The 10,954-nt window shown below is 45.6% G+C and overlaps 1 pseudogene; it reads right to left on the bottom strand.

Moving 5' to 3' along the window:
- Positions 1-885: 885 nt before the first annotated feature.
- Positions 886-10,418, bottom strand: LOC129652468 (pregnancy-associated glycoprotein 1-like; annotated as a pseudogene).
- Positions 10,419-10,954: the final 536 nt, after the last annotated feature.

Genomic DNA, 10,954 nt, shown 5'->3' with positions numbered 1-10,954 from the left:
TTGCATGAAGTACTTCACCCAAAATCCCCTGGAGGAGAAGTCCAGTGATAAGATCATCTGAGATGGAATGAAGAGAATCTATTTCATTACCCCTTATAATTCCTCTTAATGAGAAGGTGGTGGAGTTGGTGGGTCATCACAAACTCTTCCATGGCCTAGACCATCCCCCAGTCACTATCCTTGGGGCTGTCTCTCCAGCTTCAGTCATGTAGTTCTGGAGGAATTTGACAATCATGTGTGCTGTTGTGTCACGGCCAATGACCATGTAAAGCCAATCATAGGACCCCATGGCCCTGCCAGGATGGCTGATCTTGGGCTGTACATGTGAACTGAGGTGGGTCATTCAGGGAACACCCTTGAACTCTAATGACTCCAAGCTTCTTTCCTTACTAGGGGATGCCTTCAGGATATAAAACCCTAGGGAAGGTAGCTTGGAGGCCATCACTAAGTGTAGAAGCCTAAAGGAAGAAAGTTGTCAGGCTAAGACCATCAAAGAAGAGGGAAGGGAAAAACTGAGGGTAAGAAAGAGAGAACTGATAACTTCTGATTTCTTGGGTCCAGTCACTGAGATCTTTTTATTTGCTCTGAGTCTTGTGTTCTGGGTTCCAAGAATCATTTCAATGAGTCTTCCTTTTCCTTTAAGCCAGTTGGAGTAGGACTCCTCTCAATTTTTACAGACTTGGTTCTAGATACTGCACTCCCAGACACAAACAGAGGCAACCATTTGTTTCAGCACCATTAAGAGAGAAACACTTTATTCTTTACTGAGAATAAGATGTGCAGACCACCAAACACAGTTCACCAGCATCCTGGGCAGAAGTGCCCAAAGTGTGAGTGAGTGTGTATTAGGAGCAGCCTTACTGATTCCTCAACCACTCCAAGAATTTACACTGCTTGTGCCAGGCCAATCCTTTAATTTCCTCAATCAAAGACCGAGAAATACAACCTCAGGAAGACATCACCCAGGATCTAGGTCTCTGTAGATGGACTCACAGTGTTCTCTAGAAAGGTGGTATAGCAGTGGCCTCTAGAATTCTGGGGGAGTCAGAGACACACACCAGTCAGCATGAGCCCTTACCGGAGACTCCCCGCAATATCCAGACCAAGCACAATTCTTTGTTTTATTTCCCTATTTTGGTAAGTATCAAGGGGTTTTCTCAGCAGCAGGGGATATGAGAGTTCATCCAAAACCAAAGATGGCCAAGACATGAGGTTGCCATGAGGAAGGGTGTGGGGGAGGCAAGGAGTGGTAGTTGGGAAACAGGGGAATGAAAAACAACAAAGCCCTTATGTAGAGCATAAGAAACTATATTCAATATTCAGCGATAAGTCCCATGAAAAAGAATAAGAATATATATATATATATATATATATATATATATATATATATGTATAACTGAGTCACACTGCTGTGCAGCACAACATAATGCAACACTGAAGATTAGCCACACTTCAATATATTTTTTTCGAAAAGAACAAGTGTGTCCATAGCTCTCCTCACTCCCTATTTCTTTCCTTCTGACTCCTTCTCCTTGTTTTCTCTGCAGAGAATGCTAGTTCTCCTCCTGTGTACCCACAATCCGTACTTTATTAAAAAACTTTATTTTGTATTGGAGTATAGCTCGTTACTTTGCCAACAAAGGTCCATCTAGTCAAGGCTATGGTTTTTCCAGTGGTCACATATGGATGTGAGAGTTGGACTGTGAATAAAGCTGAGCACTGAAGAGTTGATGCTTTTGAAATCTGGTGTTGGAGAAGACTCTTGAGAGTTCTTTGAACTACAAGGAGATCCAACCAGTCCATTCTAAAGATCAGCCCTGGGATTTCTTTGGAGGGAATGATGCTGAAGCTGAAACTCCAGTACTTTGGCCACCTCATGCAAAGAGTTGACTCACTGAAAAAGACTCTGATGATGGGAGGGATTGGAGGCAGGAGGACAGGGGGATGACAGAGGATGAGATGGCTGGATGGCATCCCTGACTCAATGGACGTGAGTCTGAGTAAACTCCAGGAGTTGGTGATGTACAGGGAGGCCTGGCGTGCTGTTATTCATGGGGTCGCAAAGAGTCGGACATGACTGAGTGACTGAACTGGAATGATAGCTGGTTAACAATATTCTGAGTTTCAGGTGGACAGTAAAGAGACTCAACTGTATGTATCTGGGTATCCTGGTTTCAAAGACACCCCTCCCATCCAGGCTGTCATATAACTGATTGGAGTTCCCTGTGCTACACAGCAACTCGTTGCTGGTTATCCATCTTAAATAGAGCAATGCCCACAACACTTTCTTGAAGATTTAACTCAGGAACTCTGAGAATCCTCCTTCAGCCCACACTTACCCTCTTTGGCCACTCCATGATTGGTTGGGTAACGTAATCTGGTTCCCCATCCCCACTGGTCAGTCCAGAGCCCTCATCACCCTGAGTAAGTCCCCAGTGCCCCAGTGCAGGCCATCTTGAGATGCCATTTGCATGGAATCCAGTGCAGTTTTGCCTAGAACCAAGCAACCCTCCATATAGCTCAATGAGTTTCTGGTTTTAGAATTCCTGAAATTCTCTGTCTTCCTCAAAGCCTTCTTTGACCCCATCAGCCTGCTCTGAACTCTCCCAGGGAGCTGACATGAAGCCTCCACACAGTGCCGTGGCTGAGCAGTCACAGTGCACACTTTATTCACATTAGCATCCAACGTCACCACAGAGGGGTCGGGCACCCCAACTCACAAAAGAGGCACCTGGCCGGAGCAAGGGAAGATGCAGCCGAGAACTAGGCTGACCATGTAATTTATCATCCAAACCAGGAAAACTTTGAGAAGGGGAGGGAGCCTGTTAAATTATGCTGGGACATCACACTGGGACTCTCCCCAGCCATTCTCCTTGTAACATGGCCTATTTCAGGGACTGCCAGTGCTAAATTTCATGTTCATGCACCTCTGAGTTCAGATTGAATTGAAGCTCTTTGAGGACTGAGGACCTTAGTGTTCCCCTCTCCCTGACTCCCACCATGCCGTATGGTGTGGCCTCTCCTCATTTATTTCAGGAAGATCAGTGTCCCAAACGGCCCTTTACTTTCAAGTGATTGGTTTTGTGGGAGGTACTGGCCCAGCCACAGGGCTCAGCAGCATCTGCAATGGTTTGACATGGCCTCCAGAGGGCGCCCTCCTCCAAGTAGCAGCCCAAGGGTTCCTGCAAGCTCCAGTTTGAGAACCAACCCTCAGTATTGTCCCCTCATCTTGGTGATGTAGGCTCAACCTGGCACTGGGTTGTTGATGCCGTTGATGGTGAAGATAATAGAGGGCAGTGTATTGACTGCAGAACATGAAACATAGTGCTGTTAGAGAGAGAGGGTGAGAGGTTGGCCCTGGTGATTCTTGTTATGTGTGGAAACTGGGAGTGACCCTGGAGCATGACCCTCCACCTTGGAACCCCATGGCGTGGCCCCGATGAGCTTCTGCATGTTATCGACCAGTGTTTTGGTGCCTTTGATGAATGCTGCCCCGGTGTCAACAATGGCCTTGCAGCCTCCAGAACAAGCAATAACCTTTCTTTCAATGGGGATGCTGAGAGACAAAGGAAGAAAGCAGGCATCAAGGTCACTCTGAGCCTCCCCAGAGTTGTCCCCTTCCCAACTGTTTCCTAAACAGCCCTTCATCTCTCGCCCTCTTTTCCTTTGCTCTCGACATAGCACCTTTCTTGACATCCTCGAATGCAGTACTTGAATACACCAGAACATTTTGTACCTTGACACAAGCTGGTCTTCCTTCCTAGAAGATTCCATTGCACTTTGACTAGCAAATTTCTTCTCATCTTCCAGAATCCAGCTTAATTGTATTGTTTTCAGGAAGTCTTTTCCCCAGTGTTTATCAGTCTCCTGTCTTAGTCACTCTCTGTAGACCCTTCCTCATGTCTGCTGCTGCTGCTGCTAACTCACTTCAGTCATGTCCAACTCTGTGTGACCGTATAGAGGGCAGCCCACCAGGCTCCGCTGTCCCTGGGATTGTCCAGGCAAGAGTACTGGAATGAGTTGCCATTGCCTTCTCCTCATGTCTGCTGCACGTCTAGCATGTACCAAAGTCACAATTCACTTTGTGGGCGAGTCACTTCATGTACATCTGCCATCTTAGATATGAAGACTAGTGTTATTCTCCTTGCCTCCCTAAAGTGCCTGGCACACAGTGGATGCATGAAGCTTGTCTGTCCAATGAGTAAATGAAGACTGAGAAAACAATAAGAAACCTTGAGAGAGCTGTATCTCGTGGGGAACAAATAACAGGTCACACACAGAGTGAAGATTCAGATTCACAGGGGCAGCAGATGTTCATAGTAGGGAGAGAGAGGGGCTTCTCTGGGTAAGGGTGTCTCCCAGCATTGCTCCTACTATCAGCTCAGACCCTGAGACCCTGGCCAGGAAATAGATGACTAGGCCACAGAAACTCCAAAGGACAGGTCAGCTTTTGTCTGTGGGTATCACACAGAATCCTACCAATTATGCCTCTTGTCCTCACGTCACTCCTGGATCCCACCTTCCTGATTCTCTGTAACAGGTCCTGTCCCACTGTATGTCCAAGAACTTGGTGTGTCATTTTTGTTAGTTGCTTTCACATCTTAAGATTGCAGGCAACCTCTCTCCACTTCTGGCTAGCTGCTGCCTAAGAAGACAAGTTTTGCCCATTTTCTCAGGACTGTCCCTGTTTCTTAACTGAAATTCATCTGTACTGAGAACTTCCTATGTCCTAGGTAGCCCTGGACAGTCAGTCATCTTACCATAACTCTGTTCAGGCTGGAGATATTTTCCCTGATCCTCTGTCACCACATGGTAAAATCCTCTAACCATGCTCCCCACCTCAAAGGGAAGTGGGTACAGCCCTCTCCCAGGTACACAGACCTCTCTGGTGCCTTTTAGGACCATGGTCAGAGCCATGCTCAGAAGGCCTGGGGATTATGAACCCACGGGTTGTTTGTGTATCTATGTGCATGTATGTTTGTTTGTATGTGTGTTTGTATGTGTCTCTGTGTGTGCTTGTGCATCTCTGACTAGCTATGCATGTTTATATGTGTCTCTGTGTAGGTTTATACATGTCTGCTTGTGTGTTTCCATGTGTCTGTGTGTCTGTCTGTGTCGTTGTGTGTAGTGTATATGGCTGTGTGACTGTGTGTCTGAGAATGCATTTGTGTGTTTCTGCCTGTGTCCATGTACAGAAGTGGGAGCATCACTTGGGCTGACCCTTAGAGGGAGAGGCTTACCAGTCCCTGTGTACAATCCAGTCACCCGCTTGGATCAATGGTACCCAGTTGAGCTCTCCCTTGTAGTAGCAGTGGTTCACCCCACCAAACATCACCACACTGCCCTCCTGCTTGTCTCTGTAGAGAGAATTGAGGAGCTAATCCTTGGAGAACAGTAACAATAGCACTGTCTGAGAGCTGTGCTTGTCCACCCATCAAGGCCCTAATAATGTCCCCATGTACAGATGCAGAAATTGAGTCTCGGAGAGATTGAGATCCAGACTGAGGTCTGTTACTGACTAATGAGTGGCACAAAGGAGGTTAAAAGCTTAATCACTTGGCTGGGCTCCACCCACTATGTCTTCTGAAGGCACCCTGGACCTCCAGCGACCTGAGTGCTCAGACACTCTCAGAGGACAGGGTGCTGAAGTGTTTTGGCTTTCCCCTTGTCCACCTTGTCACTTTTCAGGAAAATCAAGGCCTGGGAGTTCTAAGGGTGTGGATTCAGGTCACCCAGTGTTGGCTCCAATGGCCTGTGACCTCAACTGTCAAAAGGGCCCCAAACTCAGAAGGGACCCCACTCTGTTCTCCCTGTCTTGAAATGCCTAATATTTCTTGAACAAGGGGTCCCACACTTTCGTGTCCCACACTTTCATTTCTCACTGGCTCCTACAAATTGAGTCCTGGGCTCCCAGTGAAATGCTAATATGGAAGGAAAGATATCCACCATCCTTCTCCTTCCTTCCTGATCAAATTCATAAGCATAACCTAATGCCTTTTCCTTCAACTTGTTTCCTGTTGCCTTCCATTAGCCTTTCTCCTCACTCACCACACCCCCCACCCCGACCAAGTTACTGATCTTGAGCCCAGGAGTAGGCTTGTGTTCCAATAAACTTTTATTTATAGAAGCCAGGGGTGAAGCCAGGTAGGGCCCTGGGTCCATAGTCATCCTGGATTAGATTATCACTCAGGATACTTCTTTATCAAGTGTTCTATAATTTCCGTGCACCTGAAAGCATCTTACAGCTAATTTGGTGAAAGGGATTGTCCATCTTACACTTACTTGCTCAAGTAGAAGGCAAAAACAGGCTCAGAAATGGCACCTTGATTCTTCAGGTTGTCAAAGATGGGGATTGCTCCACAGAAGGATACATTGGGGTAGTTCAAGCTCAAGACGCCATCAAAACGTATATCCTCAAACCCGTATTCCACCATGCTTAGACCAAACGGCTGGTCAATGCTTACGAGGTCCCCAATCTGTGGGAAAGAAGACTGTTCCCACTTACAGATACATCAAGTGGGGCTAGGACTGGGCTGGGATGCATTGCCATTAGATCCTCCGAGAAGAATTGAGGCTGGGCTCTGTCTGTGGTAGCCCAAAGATAGTTAGACGAAGCTGGGAGGGTAATTGGGGTTCCATGTGAGAGAGGCTGTGAATTTTATAACATCTGCCCCTCTGAAAAATACCACCTGAGTGAGTCAAATTGGCATTGTGGCTTCTGTACAAGTGGGGCAACCACGTGTTAGGCCAGGTCCCAGTGGTGCCACCTTATGGACAAAACAATTGAGAGCAAGATACCCTTCTCTTTGGCATCACTGTGACCTAATGACAAGAATGGACTGCATTCTCTGTAATGTACTGTGGATTCTGCATCTGTCCAGGAAGACAGAAGCCGAAAACACAATCTTGCTTGCAGGGTTCTATAAAATTACTGCCTGGGGAAATCACTTTTGGGGATATGTGTATATTTCTGTGAGTGTGTATGAGAGAGAAAGTGAGAGAGCGGAACTACTCAAATAATTTGGAGGAGGCAGAGCATAGGTTAATTAGACTCTCAAGGGTCCTCTAGAGTGAGAACTCATTTATCAGGCCCCTTGACTTCTCAGGCCTCCAGTTTCCCACTATGGATACCTGAAGCCCTTGACTGCCCCCAGGGTCCTCAGATCAGTTTTATCTTGTCCCCAACCACCCTACAGCAACTTCAGTCTGATACGCCAGCCTAACTCCACCTTTTACCACATGTGTGCCCTTAGCAAGGCCCTTGCTGTCTGCACCTGTTTCCTCATATGTCTCATGAGATAATCAGAGTAACTGCTGTTTGGGGTTGTTGTAGGATTAAACCAGTTATCACCTGACAGTGCCTGGAACAGTCTGTGAATATAAAAGTGGGTGCTTTTATCCTTTTTTCTTGCTACCAGCAAAATGAACCTTGAACTGCTCACGGGCAGAGGAGCTGCAAGTCCACACCTCAAGCCACTCTCTGGGTTAGCTAATTTCTTTGCTTGTGTGTCACCATGTGCACTGCCTCCCCAGAGACATGATCCTGTGTATAAGATGGCCAATATCTATGGGAGTTAGGCTAGGAAGGATCCTGCCAGATGGTCCTGCATCTGCTTTGCAAGCAGTGTTCACTCCATAGCCAGTTCTGATCAGCATATATTACACTGTTACCTGAACTGTGTCATGAGCAACAACTCCTTTCATTCTCCCAGATCCACAGGTGATGCTGAAGGTCTTATTGGTAAGCCGGAAGGTGGAAGACTGATGATGTCTGAACCTAACGTGTGTAGCTGCAGAAACAAGAGATGAGTGTCATCAGGTGCCAAGGGTGGAAACAGGATGGCAGGGCAAGTGAAGGATGGTTCGGGTACAGGGTGTCTGTTCTCACAACAGGCTGGACTGGTGCAAAAGTCAGAGGGCACCCACAAGTCAGATGAGCCTGTGTCAAAGATAACCTGGAATTCCTGAGGGGGTGTTCCAATGGTGATACTACCCAGGTAGACCAACTACAGGGAGAAGGAGGGAGTGGGTTAGTACAAAACTGGCTACCCTCTATTCGCACACTGATGCCTCCCTCTCGGTGTCACATATCTCTTGATATCAATTTCTAACCACCGTGCAGCTCATAGATTTTGGTCACAGAGATATCTGCATTTGCTATACTTTTCCTGTGCTACATTGTATGCAGGATATTGACTCTATGACCAGGCATTGAAGTGGTACCTCCTCTATGGGATGCCCGGACTTATAACCACTGGTATTCCAGGACCACTGGACACCCAGGGAAGTCCTGATGCCTTCATTTGAGAAGCTCTGTAGTCTTAGAAGCTCTTCAAACCCTGCCTTAGCACCCTCTTCTTCAGGAGGTCCTTCTTGATCAACCCCAGCCACTATCTCCAAACTCAGACCACATCCCATCAACATCTCACAAGTGACCCTTTCATTTGACATATATTTACTCTTTGTCTATCTCTCAGGCTGGCATGGGCATTCTTGAAGTAAAAATAAGCCCTTTTACTAATCTAAAAACAGTAACCACAGTGATTCTTATGTCCATACACGGAATACAGGTTCAGTAACTTTTTAGTGTCGTTGTTCTTGCATCTGTGGAAGCTGAATTCCTCTGCCTGGGGATTCACAGTTGCTTTCCAGTTGGTTCTAACTTTTGATCAGTGATGGTTCACTCTTCCTCTGTAACTTAGTGGCTCACTTAGTTCAGAAGGAATAATCACCCTCAAACAAATGACACATCTTTGACACAGAAATTGGATATTTACCTGACACCTGATAATTTCCAAGCCCAGTCACAAAGACCAACAGTTGAGGGTAAGAGTGCCTTTTTCTCTGCTTGGGGGTCCCTGTTTTCCAGTGTCTCTGCCTCCTGCAGGAACCCCAACCCCAACACCCCACCTGGCAGCTCCAGATGAGCCCCAGTCCTAGGCTAGAGCACCAGGGGGCGCTGTGGAACATCATCATCCCAAAATACTCACATCCATGCTGTTTCTCAGTGTATGAATAGTTAGATTTGAGCCACGAAAAGAGATCTGGGGCAGTCTGTAAGCAGCTCCTTCAGGAAATTGTTCAGCATGTTTTTTCCACTGAGGGTTTTTCTCATGGTCTTCACTCGCCTTAGAGGTATTCTTTCACCAAGCATTTGACAAAGAAAACAAAGATGCTACAATTAGCTGTCAGTGTTAAGGTATAACTGTCATTGTAATGGCCCTGTGTATTTTCTAATCATTTTTATGAGGCACATTATTATCAGAATTTTATGAATATACCATTGCAAAGACATAGATTTGAATACAAGTTCTGTTCTGCAATCTTGGATAAGCCATATGACCATGTGATGTCTCAGTCTTCCCTTAGGCAAAATAGTAGAATGTAACAATACAAACCCTCCAAATAGTATATCTTGGGGATAAGTGAAGTGATGTATATAAAGTAAAAATGAAAGTGAAGTCGCTCAGTCATGTTCAACTCTTTGCGACCACATTGACTGTAACCTACCAGGCTCCTCCATCTATGGGATTTTCCAGGCAAGAACACTGGAGTGGATTGCCATTTCCTTCTCCAGGGGATCTTCCAGTCTCAACAATGATAGCCATTAGCATTGCTGTTGCCATTCCATTCATTCCTTCTCATAGAATCTCAAGGAAGAAGGTAGAAGGGGGACTCTTATCCTCTTTTACAAGGAAGCACTTTGAAATGCAGGAAGTTTCTGAGTTGGCTGTGGTCACACTGCTTTTCAGATATAAAACAGTGTATCTATCTCCAAGCTGACAGAGAAGAGAGTTGAAAGAAGAATCCAAGATATAGGGGAAAAGTAAGGGAAATTCAGAGGCTTGAGAAGGAAAGAAGAGTCAAGTGAAAAAGTAAAAGAAAACAACACAAAGAGAAATACACTCCCAGTGACTTCCAAAGAGATGGAGAGATAAATGACAGTGATACAGAGATGCAGACAGGCATATACACACTGTAGTAGACAGGGAAAAAAGAGGAAATGTTGAATAAAATGTAGAAATTGCTATTCCACAAGACCACATCAACATCTGCATGGACTGTGCACTGAACAGTTACAATGTGTTGCATTTTTAATAGGTCATGACATGACTGGAACCCAAGATTTGTGCAACCCAACCAAGACCTTGGTATCCAGTTCCTATAGCAAGTTACTTATCAGAAAGTAAGAGTTGAGCTTTAAGACTCTTAGGGAAATATTCAATTCCCTTCTAAACCTGATAGGTATAAGAATAATCAGATGAAAAAAAAAATCTGAGAAAGGAATATGATGCGACTTGCAGTCCCTATTCTTACTTGACTATGCACTCTGAGAAGGCCACCAGCCTGAGGACCACAAGTCACTTCATGCTTCTTTCCTGGCTCCAAGTACTCAGGGACATTTGGGTTCGTAGCATGTAGTGGTGACCTGGAGCCCCCAGTTATATATGCTCTGATCTACCCTAGTTTTCCCCTTTGGCCACTAAAAGATCTGAAAAAAAACACAAAGCTCTTGATTAAATCTTTACCTTCGTCAGTGTCCTTGGTCAGTGGCCTTTGAAGCTTCTCAGAATACAGAGAATTGAACTGTAATCTATTCCTTGAAGCTTGGCTGGAAAATCAAACTGATCTGCACGGACATCTAAGAAGACAGAGAACCTTGCCTACATAGAAAAAAAAAAAAAAAACTGCTAAGAACATCATGAAAACAGATACTAGTGTCTATGTTCGACATTCGTGGTTTCATGTCATCTTCCTAGCTACTTCATGAGATATGCATTGCTGTCTTCATTGGAGAAGAGATTGCTAGGAGGATAAGTTGAAAAATGGCAAAGTGAAGACTTCAGGGACAGCCCAGGGACATACAACTTGCTTTAGGTAGTGGGTCTATTGGCAGACAACAGGGTCACCTATGATGCCAGTCTGCATCAAAGATTTAGGGCAGAGCAATACT

The sequence above is a fragment of the Bubalus kerabau genome, chromosome 5 (assembly GCF_029407905.1).
Source record: "Bubalus kerabau isolate K-KA32 ecotype Philippines breed swamp buffalo chromosome 5, PCC_UOA_SB_1v2, whole genome shotgun sequence".
NCBI lineage: Eukaryota > Metazoa > Chordata > Mammalia > Artiodactyla > Bovidae > Bubalus > Bubalus kerabau.
The sequence above is the reverse complement of the archived record's forward strand: the minus strand, read 5'-3'. Positions and strand labels throughout refer to the sequence as shown.